The sequence below is a fragment of the Xiphophorus hellerii genome, chromosome 8, assembly GCF_003331165.1.
Source record: "Xiphophorus hellerii strain 12219 chromosome 8, Xiphophorus_hellerii-4.1, whole genome shotgun sequence".
Lineage (NCBI taxonomy): Eukaryota > Metazoa > Chordata > Actinopteri > Cyprinodontiformes > Poeciliidae > Xiphophorus > Xiphophorus hellerii.
Genome location: NC_045679.1, coordinates 6,919,855 through 6,939,667, shown reverse-complemented (window position 1 = coordinate 6,939,667; position 19,813 = coordinate 6,919,855). Strand labels below are relative to the sequence as shown.

Genomic DNA, 19,813 nt, shown 5'->3' with positions numbered 1-19,813 from the left:
CGCTGTCAGGATTTGAGTTTTCTGCTTATCTATTTCGAGTTTCCGTGTTTCTCCGAGTCTCCGTGTTGTCCTGTCTCCCCTCGTTTGTTCCCAGGTGCGTCTGGTTCCCTGATTACCCCCTGTGTATTTAATGTCACCTGTGTCTCAGCGTCTCTGTCGGGTCCCTGTCGTTAGTCGTCTGTTCGTAGCAGTCATTTGTCATGCATTCTCGGCCCTTTTGTTCACCCTGTTACCTGCGTTGAGCCCTGGTTTCCGCTCAGCAGTGCTGCCTGGGATTTAGGACCGTTTTCGGATTATCGTACTGTTTATTCATCATTAAACATCATTTTTACTGCTACCTGGTTCCACCGCATCTGCCTCACCACCCACCACTACAGTTCTCGACAGCCATTCACAATCGTACGCTGGCCGAAGAGAGGCGACCCTTACTGACTTCTAGTTGTAAATTATATCAACAGCCTATTTGTGCCCCTTGTCTTAATAGTTAGGCATGCATCATGCGCCGTAGTGAAGCTGGCTAATAATCCCTCCAGGGCACATTGGTACAAGTCAGCTCAGTGCTTTCACCTATTGTTACCCAAGTCACTAATCGTCGTTTGCCAGGGTCTTCATCCCATCATCGTTTCTCATCAAATTTCGTTTAGTGTCCCATTCACTACTCATCAAGGTAACTTTAAATAGAAGGTGGTTTATCATCAATCTAAAAGAATATGCGTTTTGGCGTTTGACCTACAGTAATTTTCCCTGTTTTATTATGCTTAGAGGCTGATTGCTATTTCATGTTTCATCTCAGACATGCGCACTGAGTAAACTAGAAGACCTTAATGATCTGGCAGTGGTTTCTTCACCAGGCCTTTAACAAGTGTCCCCTTTTCTTAGCTTAAGTTTTTAGAATTGTCTAAGTCGTTTTCTGGGTATATCCTTGGTCTCAAGTTTACCTGCTTCCCCGCCAGGCCCAACGGTATGGGTGAGCTCCGAAGTGTATTGCCTGCCCAGAGAAAGTAGTGCCTCTCCCCACCCCCTGAACCGGAAGCTGCCTGTTTCCACCTCAGAACCCCCAATTCTCCGTCATTACTACATTGATTTGATACTATAGGGGCTCCCGCACTTCACATATCCGTGTCCCCGTCACATTCAGCAGTTAAAACCGTTTAATCCATTAAATGTTGTAACCTGTTTCCCGAGTCGCCCTCAAACGCAACTCAAACTCTGAAACACTTGCTGGGTTTACACCGGTGCGGCAGCAAAGGAGACCTGCTGCTGCCGTGCAGAGCTGCATATGTGCATTATAATCATACCAGAAACGCAGAACTCTTAAGTTTTCCCCCAAAGTTACCGACAGAGTTGAGTAATGCTGTCGGATGCAGATAATGACAGCTAAATGATGCTCAGCTAATATTACAGCACCTTAAGCCGTTAACAAGTAGCCTGCGGCTACCGAGTCGTTTCCTACGTTCAGCCACGTAGATTCATTTTGCCCCCAAAATAAGTCCATGCCCCCTGATAACTTGCTTAACCACGGCTGTTCGCCGCCAACAATAAACTGCCTCGTATGCCGACATTTCAAGCTCATGTCCCTGCTGGCGCTTCTAAGCTTCATCTCTCACCAAAAAATTGTCCGAATTCGCACGCTATTCCCAGGCCATCCTGTCACTTCTAGGTCTATGCAGCATATCCTCTAGCTTTCCCAGGTTTCACTCTCGCGCATTCGTTCCAGTCCCTCTTCCGAGCCAATCATCATAAGGCACCTACAAGTCATCCCTGCTGTCCGTTAACAACAAACTACCAGCACTCGCAAGCTGTTCTGAAGCCACGGCCCCCTCCGGAGGAACAGAACCTCCAACATCATTGCTTAGGTCCAAGTCAAGTTAGTTTGCATGGTACGTTTCACAAGTGCAAAAGCTTTCCATATCATTTGATTAAAAAAAAAAAAAAAAAAAGTTTACTACCGCCCTTATTCTCAACCCCCTTGGGGGTGAAGCCAGCACCTCCTTATCACTGGGAATCCAGGATGGCACCTCCTCTCTAATTTTCCCATTCTATCCAGCCTGTCGGGCATGGCCCTTTTGAGGGGGAATCTCCACCAGCTGGTTCAGCTCCAACCTCCATTTCAGCAGCTCGAGTCCTCAGCATTCTACGAAACCCGTTCCACTTCTGTAACCTGTTTCCTGAGGGGTCATTTCTGCAAGCATCCCCACATCGCCGCTCTCCGCCATAAGCTATCATGTTTGACCCACAAAGCCGAATCTCCACCATTTTCCTTGCCATCATTTGCCATTAATCAATTCAATTGCCACTAATCAATCTAATCACCTCTGCTTATCGCAGATCTGGCCTTCATCTACTAACATCCTGCCATTCGAACACTCTCGCTTCCCCAGCTGGCCTTCATCTACCAGCATCCTGCCATTCTAACGCTCTCGCTGATAAGCTGTCTCTCCCAGCCCTCTTTCAGTCCAGTCCAGCTACTAGACAAAATAATTTATTTCAAACCCTCATCCACGTCTCGCACCGTTTTTTATTCCCTATAGTTCCTCAGTTTCTCATCCTCATTTCCAGTCTTAGTTTCCTCTTCATGCTCATCCATCGTTCCAAGCCCCTGCATTCTCGCAACCTTGAGGCTATAATTTATATACGACATCATTCAACTCTTTAGATCACGTTTAACCAGTATAGTATTCAAGGTATTCTCTCGACCTTACGCCAACAGCTCCATAGTCATCTTCAGCATTCTCTTCATATAATTTTATGTATCTCGTCTCCGTCTTCATAGCTTCCCTCAGTGCCCGACGTGCACTGCGCAATTCACTGGTGGTGGTTGGTCAACCTCACGCAAAGTGCATACTCTCATCCAGCAGATGTTATGCTCATCTTTCCCTGTTGTCCTTCACTCCCCTATTTTAAGTTTCATTCCAGAATGTCCCCATATCTCGCTCGCATCCTCTAACGTCACCCTGCGAATCTAATCCTGGTTCTAGCATCTCACCTCCAGTAGCAGGCAGCTATCTTCTTACATCCTAATCTATTCCCTCTCCCATCCTTTTCTCGCTATCTCAGTACCATGCAGCTGATCTCTTTCCTACAGCTAAATCATCATTTCAGTCGGTCTACTCTACGAGCACCCTGCCATTCCACGCCCATCTATGTCTCCGGCTGACCTTCATCCACCGGCTTTTTATCATTTTCCCCTACCATCAGTAACGTCACCTTGTATAGACTCCTTAAGGTCCCAGCCCGCAAGCCCCGAGTTGGCGTAGCTCCCGGCCTTTTCTCACTCTCCCAGTCTCTAACTCCCAGCTCCGGCCCCAGCCTCAGCTTTCATTTTTGGGGGGATATTATTTCTAATTGATATACTATTTCATAGCATCACCACATTACCCCAGTCGGCCTTCATCTACCAACTTCCTGCCGTTTCATCTTAACGGCGCCCCCAAGTTAGCCCACATCTACCAGCATCCAGTCTTTTCACAAATAGCGGCTTCCCCAGCCGGCCCACATCTACCAGATCCGGTCATTTCATGCATAGCGGCGTCCCCAGCTGGCCTTCATCTACCAGCATTTAGTCATTTCATGCATAGCGGCGTCCCCAGCTGGCCTTCATCTACCAGCATTTAGTCATTTCATGCATAGCGGCGTCCCCAGCTGGCCTTCATCTACCAGCATTTAGTCATTTCATGCATAGCGGCGTCCCCAGCTGGCCTTCATCTACCAGCATTTAGTCATTTCATGCATAGCGGCGTCCCCAGCTGGCCTTCATCTACCAGCATCCTGCTATTTAACGCCGCACCTCTTTCCCAGCTGGCCTTCATCTACCCACATCCTGTCATTTCATACCTCGCACCATCCCAGTGTCTTACATTTACCAGCATCTCGCCAATACACGCCTAGCGGCATCCCCCGCTGACCGTTATCCATCAGCTTCATAATTTACCCCCATCACAGTAACATCACCTACTACGATCTCCTCAAGTCCTAGTCCGTAAGCCCCGAGCTAGCGTAGCTCCCCCACATTACTCTCTGACCCTGATGCTAATTCCCCGGCCTCGGCCCCGGCCTCAGCCTCCCTTTTTGGGGGATGACATTCCTAACCTACATCGGGAATGCTCATCCGAGCTGATCGCAATTCACAGCTCAATGTCCTCAGCCGGGGCCCGAGCGCCAAAGAACTTTAAATTCATGCATGTCAATAAACCTTTTTAATCGCTGTTTTTCCGTCTGAGTCTCTCCAGATTGAAATGAAGCCTAGGCGCAAATTCAAACTGGAAGACTCTTTAGCCCCACCTGCATCATCCAGTCGGCGCGTCCCGCTCATCACCACCGACCTATCAACGCTGGACCAAGCCACGTCACGTCCAATCACCGACCAAGGCCCAGTTGATAAGGACCTCCATCCATGGCATCTTCCGCTTTCCAGCTGCGCTCAACCCTCCTCCACCCCTTCTCCACCTCCACTCTTCAGGCTCCCATCCTTCACCGACCCCCACCACCAGTGTCGGGTCCCGGGGGATGACATTCCTAACCTACATCGGGAATGCTCATCCGAGCTGATCGCAATTCACAGCTCAATGTCCTCAGCCGGGGCCCGAGCGCCAAAGAACTTTAAATTCATGCATGTCAATAAACCTTTTTAATCGCTGTTTTTCCGTCTGAGTCTCTCCAGATTGAAATGAACTTATGAAACTATTGAAACCTTCAAGAATTTATGTTGTGTAAGATATTTAAGAAACTAATACTGAATCTGCGCTCATGAATTTCTTTATTTGATCGTTATCTCTAAAATACGTTTACCTTTTGTTTTGTTGAACACCAGACATCTCATCTCTTTCCCACAGTTTTTTTTCCACTTAGTTCCACTACTGCAGTGGATTTTATAGTCAATGTTTAAAGCCAGCACAGAGTCTGAAGCGATGGAGGAAATTTACGTCAATATGGAACCTGTTGGACAAACCGCATCTAATCACACAGGTAAGAACAAAGTTACAGAGAAATCTAGTATGTATTGAATTTAATTTTGCTAAGGTTGAGGTTTTTGTTAAGGTTGGAGCATCTCCAAAGAGAGGCTCTGCCTCGGTGCAGCTGTCTGTTTGGGAATGTTTTACTTTTGGCTGAACTCATCGCCCTGAGTGTACACAGTGAGTCTTGTTCTAGTCATCTTAAAGATGTAAAAAGACTAGATTTTATGTTTCTGTTATATTAAAAAGTCATTGTTCCCCTTCTAAAATCAAATAGCAAGGGTTTAAATAACAGAATAAAGCTTAGTGACTCAAAGTTTTGCAGAGAGGTGAAACATTACACTAAGACAAAACATTACACATGAGTTTGATTCATTTCAGAGTAGAATTCAATTTTTAACGAGATCCAAATTTTTTTAAAGTTTTGACCAACCTTAAAGTGTCTTCAGCTCGTGGAGCCGTTTCAGTGAAGTTAGCGATCATGGAGGGAAACTTGCTGCTGCTGTTCTGCTCGGTCAGAATGTTGCTGATGTCAGAAAAATCTGCTGTCATGTCATGAGCTGAAAAAAAATGAACAACCATGTTTGCAAAAAGAAGTGGCAAGACCGTATTTTCACTTAAGACTTATAAAATAGTTTCATGATTTTGGTTATGCCTGTAGAATTTAAACTGAGGTAACACTGAACAATAAATCGTTGGATAAATAGTTTGAAAAAAGAAAAGATATTAAAGACACGCTAACCTAAATGGCTACAAATGCATCATGTGACCGGAAATCAAAATTATTTAATTAGGGTCATTAATCACTCATCCATCAAACTCCGATTAAAATTTGACAGAAGGTGGCCCATATAGTCTCTCTGCTGCACATGTGTTTGGGGTTTCTTCAAATCTTTGGGGGCAATTTGCAGTGACCAACTGACCTGACCGACATGTTTTAGGAGATGTGGGGGGAACCGGAGCACCCGGAGAAAACCCACGCAAACACGGGGAGAACATGCAAACTCCACACAGATGGTGTCTGTGAAGATGCAGCGCTAACCGCTGCACCACCGTGCTGCCCACGTTTTTTCCAATTGGGTTGGGAAGGGATCTATTTTCTAGATTGTCAATGGGGGGAAAAACCTTTTAAATTTGGTCTTCACAGAGCGTGGCATGGCGCCCCGTTCACAGAGGCTACAACCTCCATGCGTTTGATTCCAGTCCTCGGTTCGTCTCCTGCACGTCTTTCTCCTTCTCTAAATATCAAAATCAAGAACTTTACACTGGCAGTCTTGGTAAAATAAAAGAGTGAGAGAACGAACAAATAAGGCAGCAGTTGGCCGTCGGATTCAGGCGGCTGTGGGGCTCAAACTGATTCTAATCTAACGTTCATAATAGTTATCTCTTCTTTCATTTCTAATTATTTATTATTCTTTCTACTGATATAATTAAATTAAAATTAAAAAACAGCTTATTGATCCCAAAAGGAAATAAAATCTTCTTGTGACTCATATTAATTCAAAGGGTTATTTTAGATATTAATGACTGTTTAGCTTAAAAGATCTCTTGTGGTCTGTATAACAGTGAATTTCAAGAAGGTTCTGACTTTATATTATATATATTCTAGATAAATTCCTCTACTTGTTTCTCTGAATATAGATGATTATTTTAACATGTTGCTCATCCTCTTCCTGTTACTGAAACATTTCCACTTATTCTAGAAGCTATAATTGCTCTCAGCCATATCTCTTCAATGCCAATAATATCTGTTAATGTAATTTATCTGAACAGTCTAACTTCCTGTCCATCAGCCAATCAGCTTCCTGTATTTTCTCAGTAGATCCATCAGTGGAAGCCCCGCCCAGCCCATGATGCTCCTGGTTTGTGAAGACAGAGAAACAAACTGAACTCTGATAGGAAACAGTTTCAAACTGATTTTCTCTCTCCAACCTCTTGGTTCCACATGGAGCTATATTTGGCCCCCTGCTGCTCTGACTACCATGTCATTGTGGTTCCAGTAGATGGGTCGGTTTCCCAGGTTCTTACAGTACCATGTGGAAAATGGTGCTATATGGTAATAGGCTGTTCTTTGCAAAGTTACACAGTCAAAATTAACAGAAATAATTTTAGTTATTCAACTGTCATAACAGACAAAATGATGTTCAGAATATCAAGTTATATTTTCACCATGTTATTCATTCACTTATAAATCCCATCGTTCCAAACTAAATATTTAATTGTCAAACTACAAATTTGGCTTCAAACTAAATGTTTCCCAGCAGACTGACTAAAGACATTTCTCCCTCTTCCTCCTCTATCAGACCTTCTCTGCTCCTGCAGCAGGTTCCTCCATACCTGAGAGCTTCCAGTTTTGTAGGTAATAAAAATCAAAAACAGTCACATGAACAATGGATTAGGAAGTCTAACAACTGCTGGGAGGAAGGATCTGCAATAATGCTCCTTGTGCACCAGGATGCAGCAATCTGTCAAGTATCCAGAGCTACACTATCAATGTTAGCCTGAACCCAACCTTTCTAAATATTTCTCTTCTTGGTTCATTAAGGCTGCAGTAAAGGAAAACCAGCCATGTTTGTGTCGAGACTTAGCATGGTTACCCATCTCACAGTAAAACATCTATTATTATTTTACTCTAATATTGAAAAAACATTTGTATCATAACTGATAGAATATAATGGACAGAAATCTGGTTTCACAAGGATTGACAACATTTTACCTGAGAGTTTCCAGGTTGCAGTTTGGACTCTTCAGTCCAATCACTTGTTTGTTTCTTTTTTGGCTTCTTCCATCCCAGAGTGTTTCGTACCTTCTTCCAAAATGAATTTTTAGACTTTTTCTTTTTACCATCTGGATTGTCCAAATCCTGCAGGATGGTTTCTCCAGCGACCTCGGTCTCTTCTGAGGATTCTGGAACCGTGGAAGAACCTGGTAAAGGTTCTCCTGAGAGATCCTCCTCTGAAGAAACCCCTTGATTTAATACTTTAACTTGGTTCTGTGAGTTTTCTTCCTTCTTTTGGGAAACTGTGATGGGTTGTTGTTGGAAACCTTCTTCCTCGGCTCTCAGAGTGTCGGCCAGCAGTAGATCGTCTCTCGCTCTTTGTAAATCATTTTTCACACAAATGAGCTCCTCCTGGTGTTTTTCTACTTGATGTTTAAATGCAGTTACTTCGGTTTCAAACCGACTGTTTAGCTCCATGTACAAACTGTTAACATTCTCCAGCTCAGCCTTGGCACTCCTTTCCTTGTCTTGCAGGATTTTCTTCTCTGTTGTTGTTATTTCTTGGAGGATGGCATATTCAGCTCTCAGCTTCTCTAGAAGCTTCTTGTCCTCCTCTGTTTTCTCCAGGTGAGCTTTTCTCTCCTGCTCTACCTGATGCTGGTATGTCTCGATTTCACCTGACATTTTGTGGAGGAGCTCCTCCTTCTCAGCTCTCATATGGTCTAGAAGCTTCTTATCCTCCTCTGTTTGCTCCAGGTGAGCTTTTCTCTCCTGCTCTACCTGCTGCTTGTATGTCTCAACCTCCTGCTGTAAATCCATATTGTCTCTTTCAAACCTACGTTTTATCTCCTCGTGCGAAATGTGAACCTGATCCAGTTTGTTCAGCATCTGCTTCTCTCTCTTTCTCAGAATTATAATCTCTCTAGCCATTTTTCGAAAGAGCTCCTCCTTCTCAGCTTTCAGCTTGTTGACTAGCTTCAGACTCTCTGTCTCTCTTTCTTTGTTTGCGTCTTTCTCACATTTCACCTCCTGCCTTACCAGAGAAATGTCTGCATCATATTTACATTGCAGCTCCTTGTAGGAAGTCTTAAGTTGGTCCAGTTCTTCTTGGACAGCCTCAGTTTTCTTTCTCTCAGCCTGTATTCCAGCAACAAATGCTTCCTGGCTGAGGAGGTGGGCCACCTTTAAATCCTCAAACTCCTGCTGCAAGGTCTTCTCCATGTTTTTCACACTGTTGTAAAATTTGGAATCAATGTCTGCAGCGTAAAGTTCTCTTGGATCACTGAACATCTCTTCTCTCTCTTCTCTCTCTAGTCTCTCCAGTTCCCTCATTGCCTCTTCGGCCTCGTTGATAAGAGATTCTCTGAGAGCTTCCTGCCTTTTTAGACTCAGTTCCATCTCATTCAGTTTGGCCTCCAGCTCGGCCGGGTTTTGGTCATCTTCTAACCTCCCCTTGCAACAAGACTTCAAATCCTCAAAGTCTTGTTGCAAAGGCTTCTCCTTCATGTCTTTCACATCGTTGTGAACCTTGGAAGCAGTGACATCAGAGTTAAGGTCTCCTGGATCACTGGACATCTCTTGACTCTCTTGTGTCTCTAGTCTCTCTAGTTCTCTCTTTGCCTCTTTGATCTCATTAATAAATCTCTCTCTGAGGGCTTCCTGCTGTTTTAGCCGGAGTTCCATCTCTTCCAGCTCCGCCTCCAGGTCGGCCATGTCTTGGTTGTTTTCTATCCTGGCGCTCTCCATTTCCAGACTGGAGTCCAGTCTTTGGGTTTCCTCATCTAAGATATCCAGATGTGCAGGAGCGAACCTGCCTTGGGGGTCTTGCTGGACTCCCGTTCTCGCCTGGGGTCCCATCATTTTGTTGCAGTATTGCTGAAATAAGTGAAACATTTCTCCTCAATACAATCACTAAAGTTGTCGATCGGTAAACTACCTTAAAGAGCTTTGCGCACGTCTGAACTGGTCAGTGATTTTGCAAGCAATGAAAAATATGCAGAATCGTGTTGCATACAATTCTGAGTTGATGACATCACAGACTGCATCGCCAGTGACATCACAGAATCTTCCTTTGCTGGCGGTGTGACATCATTCCACCACCAAATATCTCACTATTTATTCTTGTTTACATTCAAAATAGTCCATGATTCACTCGTTTTTATCCAAACTCATTTCCGTTTTGGGCCTGAAAACCTGAATGTTCATAAAGGGCCTGTTGTGCCAGAACATATTGATAAAAACCAATTAAATTGTTAAAATATCAATATATAGGTGTTTCAGCATCAATAAGTGTTTCTTAAAATAACATAATATTGAACATCTTTTCACACTAATCAGTTCATCCAGGATTGTTTTTGTGCTTTTCTGCAATCATCACAGATTTTGTGGCGCTAAGTTAGAAATATCTGTAAGGAATTTTTTACAATATTTGCGCTAAGATATGATGTTAAATGTAATCTTTTATTAATCGCTCTATCGGTCATGGACTATAACTTGACATCAGGTCAGGCTGAGACAGCAGGCACTTGAACCCAAATGTTTATGGTCAATTTTGAGAAAAAATGTTGATAAACACAGAAAACATGTTGATAAACTCAGAAAACATGTTGATAAACGCAGAAAACATGTTGATAAACTCAGAAAACATGTTGATAAACTCAGAAAACATATTGATAAACTCAGAAAAATGTTGATAAACTCAGAAAACATGTTGATAAACTCAGAAAACATGTTGATAAACTCAGAAAACATGTTGATAAACTCAGAAAACATGTCGATAAACTCAGAAAACATGAGTGGATCTGTTGATTTTTGTGTGAATTGTGCGGTTATTTGTAAAAACTGGAGGGGCCCATTGCTATGATTTGGAGTCTAGAGGGCCACATAAAAAGCTATGGCGGGCCAGATTTGGCCCTCGGGCCTTGAGTTTGACACACGTGCCATATATGATAATCTATAGAACTTTTTTCAATATCTATACATTTTGAAGTTAATTTTCTTTTGTATTGTGGAAAAAGAGAGTGTGAAAGAAAATTTATAATAAATCGATGTAAACAACATGTAAAAGTAAAAGATAAAAACTAAAACTATTGATTTATAAATCTTGTTGAAAGTTGGTATTACCAGGGTTTCCGACCTCTCCCCTGACGTCCCGAAAGAGGGTCAAAAGACCCCGAGTCCAAACTGACGACTCTGATGGCTCAAATTAGCCTCCCTTCTTCAATTGTAAATGTGGCCGTTGACCGTCAGGCCAGAAGGTAGGAGTGTGAATAGTCCATGTTGGGGGTGGGTGCGATCTATGATGGAGGCAGCTCTACAGTAGACTCTCCTGTAGGTAATGCTCTTCAGTTTAGTTTTGAAGCATACATGAAGTGTTTTTGGAGAGATGTGACCTTTTGCAGCTGATCCATGATGTTGTGCTGCATTATCCAGGTCATTTTGCCAAATGTACATAGAGTTTGCAAAACATACAATCTGTTTCAAGAAATATGCAAAGGTTTTTCTAAAAGAAATTAGTAATGTTTTTCTTTTAAATAAAGCTAAGTGGGTTTAAAATGACAGATTAGAAATAAACTAACCAAATTAATTGTGTTGATCCACCTCAAAAAAATCATGCAAAAAGTGTAAGCAAAAGAAATCTGGGAGACTTTGCACATGCAAATTTGCATGCAGCCTTTTGTGCTGTGGAGGATAAATAGGTGACTGCTTTACCTATTTAGTTCACAAGAACTAATGGCATTTATTTCAGTCATAATCTTGCGGGGGGTGACCAAGGTTCCATCACTATGTGACAGCTGGTCAGCAAACCTGGCAAACATGGAAACATTTATCAGGCATGCATTGGGGTGCAGGAGAGACGGGTGGACTTCCTGGTTGAGCTTGCAAAAGAGTTGGGTAACTCTCATGTGAGTGAGAAGAAGGCATACAAGGAGAAACTGCTTCGGCAACAACCTTCCACACCCAGCTCAGGCAAAAGGGCGAAGTGTCAGGTCAATCATCGATGCAGGATGCGTGTCCCGAGGCCGAAACATCGTCAGTGACCCCTCACACCCCCACCATGGACTGTTCTCCCTGCTGCCCTCTGGAAAGAGGTTCTGCAGCATCCGGTGCAGGTCCACCAGGTTCCAAAACAGCTTTTTCCCACTTGCCATCAGACTGCTGAACTCTTAACTGGACTGCACTCAAAAACTGGTCTCCACTTTATACCTTGCACATGTACAGAGCTAAATAACTTCTATTTTACTGTCAGTCCTGCACTTTATATTTTATATTTAGATTCATATTTTATACTGTATTTTATTTTATTCTGGAGTAACCTCACAACATTGGAACCTCAAACATTGTCCTGAGCCGTATGCAACGAAATTTCGTTCTGTATACACCCTGTGCATGCAAAATGACAATAAAGTCAGTCTAAGTCTAAGTCTAAGGAACAATTGTGCAACTGTGAGATGCGTTGAGGCCATTACCAGGGTAATTACCAGGGTAATGGCCTTATTTACAGAGCAAAAGCACCTGCTAGCTAAAATCCTTCAGGTCAGTCGACCCGTCTCTGGACTCCAAAGGTAGAAATGTTAAATGACCTTTCTCTGGTATTGCGTGTGTTAAAGTGAAGTTTTTATTAACCTCTTCCTGCTAGCTGCCCCCCCTGGAGGAATGAACTCAGACGTCTTTTATACGGTGCAGGTGGGTCTCATCAACGTCTGATTGGCTTTGCTGATCCAATGGGGTGGCTGCTCTCCTGCAGCCTCTAGGCAGCCAATCAGAAAGCTGTGCCCGCACAGCTGATCCTGCATAATAGAAAAAAAACAAAGAGCCTCCACAGCCTGAAGAGGCCAGGGGCCGCAACAATGTTTATGTAACTTTGTTGTGTTTTTACACCAGTAAAGTAACTCAATTAAAGTCTGACAAAGGTACCAGACGGATTTGACAGCCCATCTGTCAGTACAGACACTTTCAGCTTAGCATCTGATAGCAGCGTTGGAGGCGTTTGTTTGGCATTCGAGTTCAAACAATAAGTAATCACGGTTCGGCAGTGAGCCAACAGGAACAATGAACACTAACAATGATTGCAACAGTGGTTTTTCTCTGAACTGGAACGTTTTTCCGCGTGTTCATGATTGTACTGTATTAAAAAAAAAACAAGAGAAAAGAATCTAAAGGTGCCACCCTTATTCTCAACCACAATACAGAGATTTCCCGGTTCACCCAAAGCTGCTGCTCTTACTGAAAATCATTCAGAGTTCGTGAAGGAAAAGTATCACTTTATCAACGTCGGTGATTAAACTTTGTTTCGCATCCATACTGACTGCATTGTTTTGAGGATTTACTGCAATACGACTCCGTTTCTTGGTCATTGCAGCCATTACAGGTTTTACCTGGAAAAGCTTCTTTCAGCTGACTCACCTTCATCTCGACCTTCAGGCCAAACTGGATGTTTTCCTGCCAAACAGAAAACGCTTTGTGGGAAAAAGAAAAAGCAGAAAACAAAAACGGGACGAACCATCAAGATTTAAAAGTTTGAACAAATTGATGTTGCAGGTTTTGGTTTTTATGCTCCTAAGTTGTTGAACCAACTGCATGAAAACCTGATATTTGCAGAAACTGTTGGATGTTTTTTTTTAATACAAAAAGGCCAAAACTGCCTTATAATTTCTATGCTGTCTTTATTTGCCCCAGTAAAGCTTGAAGATGAATCATTTGGAAGATATTATGGTTTATTAGGGCCAATGAAGATAGAAACAATGAGAAAATACTTGCTAAAAATCTGAGAAATTTAGACATTAATCTTTGGGGGGTGCCGTGGTGGCGTAGCGGTTGGCACGACCCGTATTTGGAGGCCTTCAGTCCTCGACGCGGCCGTCGCGGGTTCGACTCCCGGACCCGACGACATTTGCCGCGTGTCTTCCCCCGTTTCCTGTCAGCCTATCATATAAGGGACACTAGAGCCCACAAAAGACCCCCTGGAGGGGTAAAAAAAGACATTAATCTTTGAAAAAAGTTACAATTTTCTGAGCTCATAAAGGAGAAAGTCTTTGACTTTGGAAAGTTTTAAAATTTTCTGATTTCTTTTCTCCAAATGTTTCATTTTGGGATTCAGAAATTTCCCAGTTTTTTCTCTCAAATTATTGAGTTTTGAAACTCAGAAATGTAGAAGTTTTTCTAGAAAATTTCTGCAATTAATAGCGTATTGTGACGGAGGAGCCGTCACGAGCTGGGACTTAGAGTCCGTGTCAGAATACGCGCACACATGGTGTCAGGAGTGGGATTATGGCAAGCCGGAGAAGAGGATCTCGTTTGGTGAAGCAAAGATCTGGTCTTCGATCACAATCAAAGATGGAAGAACAGGTGACTGACAAAGCATGGGAAAGCATGCCAACGTCGGATGGATCAGATGAGGAAGGTGAACCAAAGCCTGGCCCCAGTGGATCAAGTGCATCTGGCAGTGAGTTTCTCACTTTGATGAAGGATTTTATGACAGGTCAGCAAAAGCGAGAGAAAGGGCTGCTGAAGGAACTGCGAAATCTTAGGATGTCCTTCGTGTGTGGTCTGCACCTGCCATCTTTGTGAGAGTTTAATAAATCCTCTAAAACGATCTCCGACTTGGACCAGTCATTGTGTTTGACTAATTCATAATAGAACCCCGTCACACGTATATTTTAAAAAAAATTTTTCTATCTTCAGTTGCCATCGATTCTTGCAGCTTCATCAAACTTCATTATAGGCAAACCGTATCAGTGCTTGACCTAGATTGGACTAACCTACTTTAATCTGATTTAATTACTTCTGGCATAGATTCAAAAAGGCTTCTTTAACATTCCTCAGATATTAGTGCTTATTAAAATAATTACATTTCCTGTTGGCTGCAGATTCGTCTCATCACACCGAAGGTGAGAATCTCGTGTTCCTCCACACGCCACACCGGTTCTGTTGAGAACTGGAGTTTACTGGAAAACTGAACTAGTTATCGTGCTCAAGGAACTAGTTGGAGATTATTTGAGATTTGTGACATTTTCAGAAACAATATTGTTCCTCCCTGGTCGTTATACCTCCACCTGCAGCCCAGACTGCTGATTCAATGGATCCATGATTTTCTATTGTTTTCTATTGGTAGAAAACCCAAAAACTGTAACCAAGTAAGAATGTAACTAATTCAATGTGTTTTTACTCAAGTAAAAGTAAAAAGTGGCCGACCAAGAAATTACTCAAGTACTGAGTAACTGATCAAACTATCAATCATTTAATATTTAAAAATTACATAAACAGATGGACCAAAATATAAAGTACTGAAGTAAGAGTATAAATACTTTATAAAATTACTCAAAAGTACAGAAATAAAAATGATCAAAAAAGTAAATTGTTCTAAAGTTACTTAAGTTTATGTAACTGAGTAAATGTAACTAGTTACTACTCAACTCTGTTTATTTCCAACATGTCTCGATCTCTATCTTTTTCCATTTGCTACTGTCAGGTTTAAACACCTATTGAGACAAATTAAACAAACACAAGAAAGACAAGAGAGTTCGATTCTTTTGTCCTCGCGAGGAGAACAGCCAGAGATGTTTTCAGTCACACATCTCTTCCGTTCTGAAAACATATGTGTCCGTTCTCCCTTTTTATTGCTGTTAGGATCCCTGTTACAGAGAGCGTCTCAAAGGGCTGGGGAAAACACTTCAATCACATGATTGCAACGCAAATGCTAGTCACTAACAAAACACATGGTATCTACACACTAGATTATTCTGTTCCAGACACAGGATAACACAGAGCAAGTTGTACGTCTTCATGGCAACAGTTTTATAGCCAACTAGCAGGTCAAGGATGCAGATGTTTCTGCTGAGCGATAACCCTGCTGGTTGTCTCTGCTCTTCCTCAGAGAGGCCTTCTGAGAAAGGAATCAAAGTAATTCAACAACACAGAAACTTTCTTTATGCTAAGATGAAACAAATAAAGGCATATAAGACAAGAACATTATAAAGGCACATGAAACAACAAATATTTGATAATAATATATACAATTTACCTAACAGCTACCATTTGATTGGCTGATACCCTGTGTTAACAACTTGAACAAGTTTATAAAAATGAAATGTAAATTTTATGTTGTTTAAACATTTTCTATCTACTCTTAGTGTCACTGTTGTTAAACTAGGACTGCTGCAAATAAAACAAACAAACTAATAGATGGAAATATGTAAAGCCAGTTAAAGTTAAATTGCCTTTGCATGAGACAGTTTCAGTGAATAACGACAACAGTAAACTAATTACTCTCAATTAGGCACAAATGCAGAATCATGGATGTGGAGCCAGGATGATTTAGCATATTTTTCACACTGGCTACAATACAACACTGCAAAAACACAAAATCTTACCAAGTATTTTTGGTCCAGTTTCTAGTGCAAATGTCTGTGTAGCTACTTTAAATAAGACAAAACCAACTAAGATAAGATAAATCTTTATTGTCATTGTCACAAGGACAACGAAATTCAAAGGGTGCCATCAGTCGGTGCACATGCCCAAAAACAAAAAATAACTGTCTCACAATTCACACAACGCAAGAATCAAGACACTTGCAACTTGCAAGTATCTTTAAGGAGCTTGTTTTAAGAAAATAATTCCTTAATTTTGATGAAAATGTCCTCGTTCTATTGGAAGATGAATTTACTTTTAATAAGACAATTTTCCATGTTATAAGTGAAATAATGTGACAATAGAACCAGAACTTTTGCTCCAATGTTAAGGGATTATTTCCTTAAAACAAGCTCCTGTGTTTTGTTGAAAAGTTTCTTGTAAGCTAGTTTTGTTTTAAAGTTTACTAAAACATTTGCACCAGAAATGAGACAAAAAAACTTGGTAAGATGTAATGTTTTGGTGAATGCACAGAGAACAAACTAAATGTTCTGATTGACCTGATTCAATCATCCCATGACGCATTCTGGACTGACATTGTTATTCTAAGAGCTTATTTAATAATGTTCAAAAACGTTTGTTCTTTCCATTAACACATAGTTTCGCTTTACAGGAAAATGCTACACACCTCCTTCAAATATGTTCAGACCTGAGTTACAGGAACAATTAAACGTTCAGGTAGGTTCACTGGAAAAGTCTCACAGCTGGAGGTTTTACAGCCAAAAACTGTTGGAGGACTTTTGTTGCTTTGGCATTAACAATAAACAATGAACAATAAACTGACATGACATTTTTTAAATTAAAATAAAATTTTTTGGTGATACTTTAGTTGAAAGGGTTTGTATAAGACTGACATGACACTGAATGAGTCGTCATAAATGTTTACGACTGTCGTCATGACGTGTCATTTGGTAAAGAAAGACACTTTAAATGCAATTTTTTATGGAAATTTACATTAAAAGTTTCATTATTTACCAAATAATGTAAAGTTATTTACATTATTTGTAATGTAAATAACTTTACATCTCTGCTTTTTCAAGCGAAAGCAGAGATGAAGATGTTTAATGGACTTTCAATGCAAGTTTTAATGAGACTTTGCATTAAAATTGTCTTTATTTTCCGAATGACACTTCATGACGACAGTCGTAAACATTTATGAAGACTCCTTCATATTCATGAGTGTCATTTCAGTTTTATACACACTGCTTTAAATAAAATGTCACCAGTTTTTAATTTAAAAAGAAAGAAAAATCTTTTCTCGTAGAAAACGGATGTATAATTTATTATAAATCCAAAACTATACGAGTTTTGCATGTTTTTTCTATTAAAAGAAAGAAATATTTAGTTTTTTCTCAGCATTGAAACCAGTAATTTGGTAACTTTTTATTTGAAAACACAAGATCTAATAAAATAATTCTGATATTCGGTAGAGGTGCAGCCAGGGACCGCACAAAGTCAGGCCATGTGCCGCAAAAGGCCCCCAAGCCACACTTTGAATCACAGCATTCTTGTGTTTATTTTGCACCTGCAGGCAGAACGAAGGTGGAGCAGCAACGATTTAGCATATTTTACACCCACGGGACATTTGACTCATTCGTACGGCAACATGTTGCAAATATAAATCTACTGTCAGCTGCTGCACAGATTTGATCATTTAATAATGGGTCCGTCAGCAACAAATCTGGATTAGATTAGATTAGAAAATAAGATTTAATGAGCTGAAATTCTGGCAGCAGCAAATTTTCAATGCAAGGAATCTTCAAGGAAAGATTAAACTTAATCACTAAGGTTCAAACTGCCTTAAAAAGCTCAGTATTATTCTAGGACAAGAATCAAAACTAAATGTCACTCTGATCTAGATCTGATATGTAGCATTTCTTCATGAGATAAAATTCGTCCTCACAATCTGTGTGTGTGCGTGTGTGTGGGTGTGTGTGTGTGTGTGTCAGCTCATCAACTTTCTAAATTTATGCAGGACCGATTTATTTAGCTGGTTCTCATGGTAGAAAACAGGAGGCAAGGTCATGGCAGCCATGTTTTACCCTGGAACAACGCTACAGAAAAAGTCCGGATTCATTTTCCTACGACTGATTTTTTAAAAACAAAAATGTACAACAACATTTTAAACTCCAACTTAGTAGTTTGTCATTGATTCCCATCTTTTACAAGCAGTTAATAGGAGTTGATTTAATTAACATTAGTTTATAGGAAACCCAGCAAATCATATATAATGTGCTTCCTGCACATTTAGAAGAAAATATTTTATAGCAAACCATTCAGAAGGTTAAGATTCATTATAGTCATTATGTTTTACTCGAATTCACTCTAATTATTCAAGCATTAATGACTAAAATCATAGCTTCAATAATCACAGCAAAAAGATAAAAAGAAACTACATTTTTGTCAAATGTTCACCTAAAGTCAAGTGGAAAACATTCAACCGTTACAATTCAAAATACGGCCCAGAGTAAATTAACAATCCAGTATCTTAGATTCAAATCTGTATTTTAAAGCCACAAACTGAAATATATTTTATTGAAATATTGGACAGAGCTTTGCAAGACTAAGAAAAGAGGCAGCTAAAAACTTTAAACTGTCAACAAGGTTGCTGCACATTTTTCTAACAAAACAACATGAAAGAAAATCAGTGAAGGCACATAGGGAAGAAGAGAGGAAGAAAAGTTAAAATACAAACGAGAAAGAAGGGCAGACACTAGAATGAAAGGATGGACAGAAATAAAGAAAAAATATATTTTTGTATTTTTGCTTTGTTTTTCCATATTTATGCATGCCTGGAAACCATTTGAACTAAATGCACAACACACTTTTCAGATTATTTATACATAACAAAAACGAAATAATTAAAAAACAACCGCATTATTTTACTTTTCTTCCACCTCACAACAATTATGTGTTACATTGTTTCTCCATCACATAAAATCCCAAGAAAAACATTTCAGTTTGAGGTTAAAACATAACGTGAAAATGTTTCAAAGCATTCGTTATTTACATGCCTGTATTATAAAATCAAAGTACTGCGTTAAAAATCTGCTTTCAGCCATTTTAATCCCCTAAAATCAGCAAATACTTGCTCAGTTAGCATCACACGTCAACAACAGCAAAGACCAAAAACTACAGCCGACCCAAAACCACAAGTAAAATGTACAAATTAAACATTTCAGTGCAGTACAATAAACCAAGCTGTCTTACCTCAATGTGTGTTTTCATTTGCTACACGGAAACCGTCGTACTGTAAGGAAAACAGTTAGCCATCATTAGCCAACATGGAGCTCAGGGGCCTCATGCATAAAGCGTGTGCTTAAAAACTTGGGTATAGATTATGTCTTTTACCTTGTAATGATCTATTCCTGGTTTAGCTCTCACTTCATCCCTAAAGTTAAAACTTCTCACAGGAAGTGAGCCAAAAAACCAAGATGCCGCCGTCTGTTTGGACCAGTTGCAGAGAGGGCACAGGAAGGAAGAAGAGAAAAACAGAGCCAACAGTATGAGGGTGAGTATAAACACAGAAATGGCTGCAGTAAGGCACACTGAGAGAACACAGAGCAGCTTTGGGGAACAATTTTAGAGCAAAATTAGAAGCAAAGCTCATATCTTCCCATCTAAACTTGAAGCTGGTTCTATAAGAGGCAAAAACTTGAGGGTTCTGGTTCCAGTCCTGCTTTTGGGGATTAAATTCAATGTGCAGTGCTGAAATAAGATTGTATAAGATCTT

The 19,813-nt window shown here is 40.7% G+C and overlaps 1 protein-coding gene across 1 annotated transcript in view; it reads left to right on the top strand.

The window, feature by feature from the left end:
• LOC116724472 (NACHT, LRR and PYD domains-containing protein 3-like) overlaps window positions 1–19,813 on the top strand; it is a 331,270-nt gene that overhangs the window by 55,317 nt on the left and 256,140 nt on the right. The window lies entirely within an intron of this gene.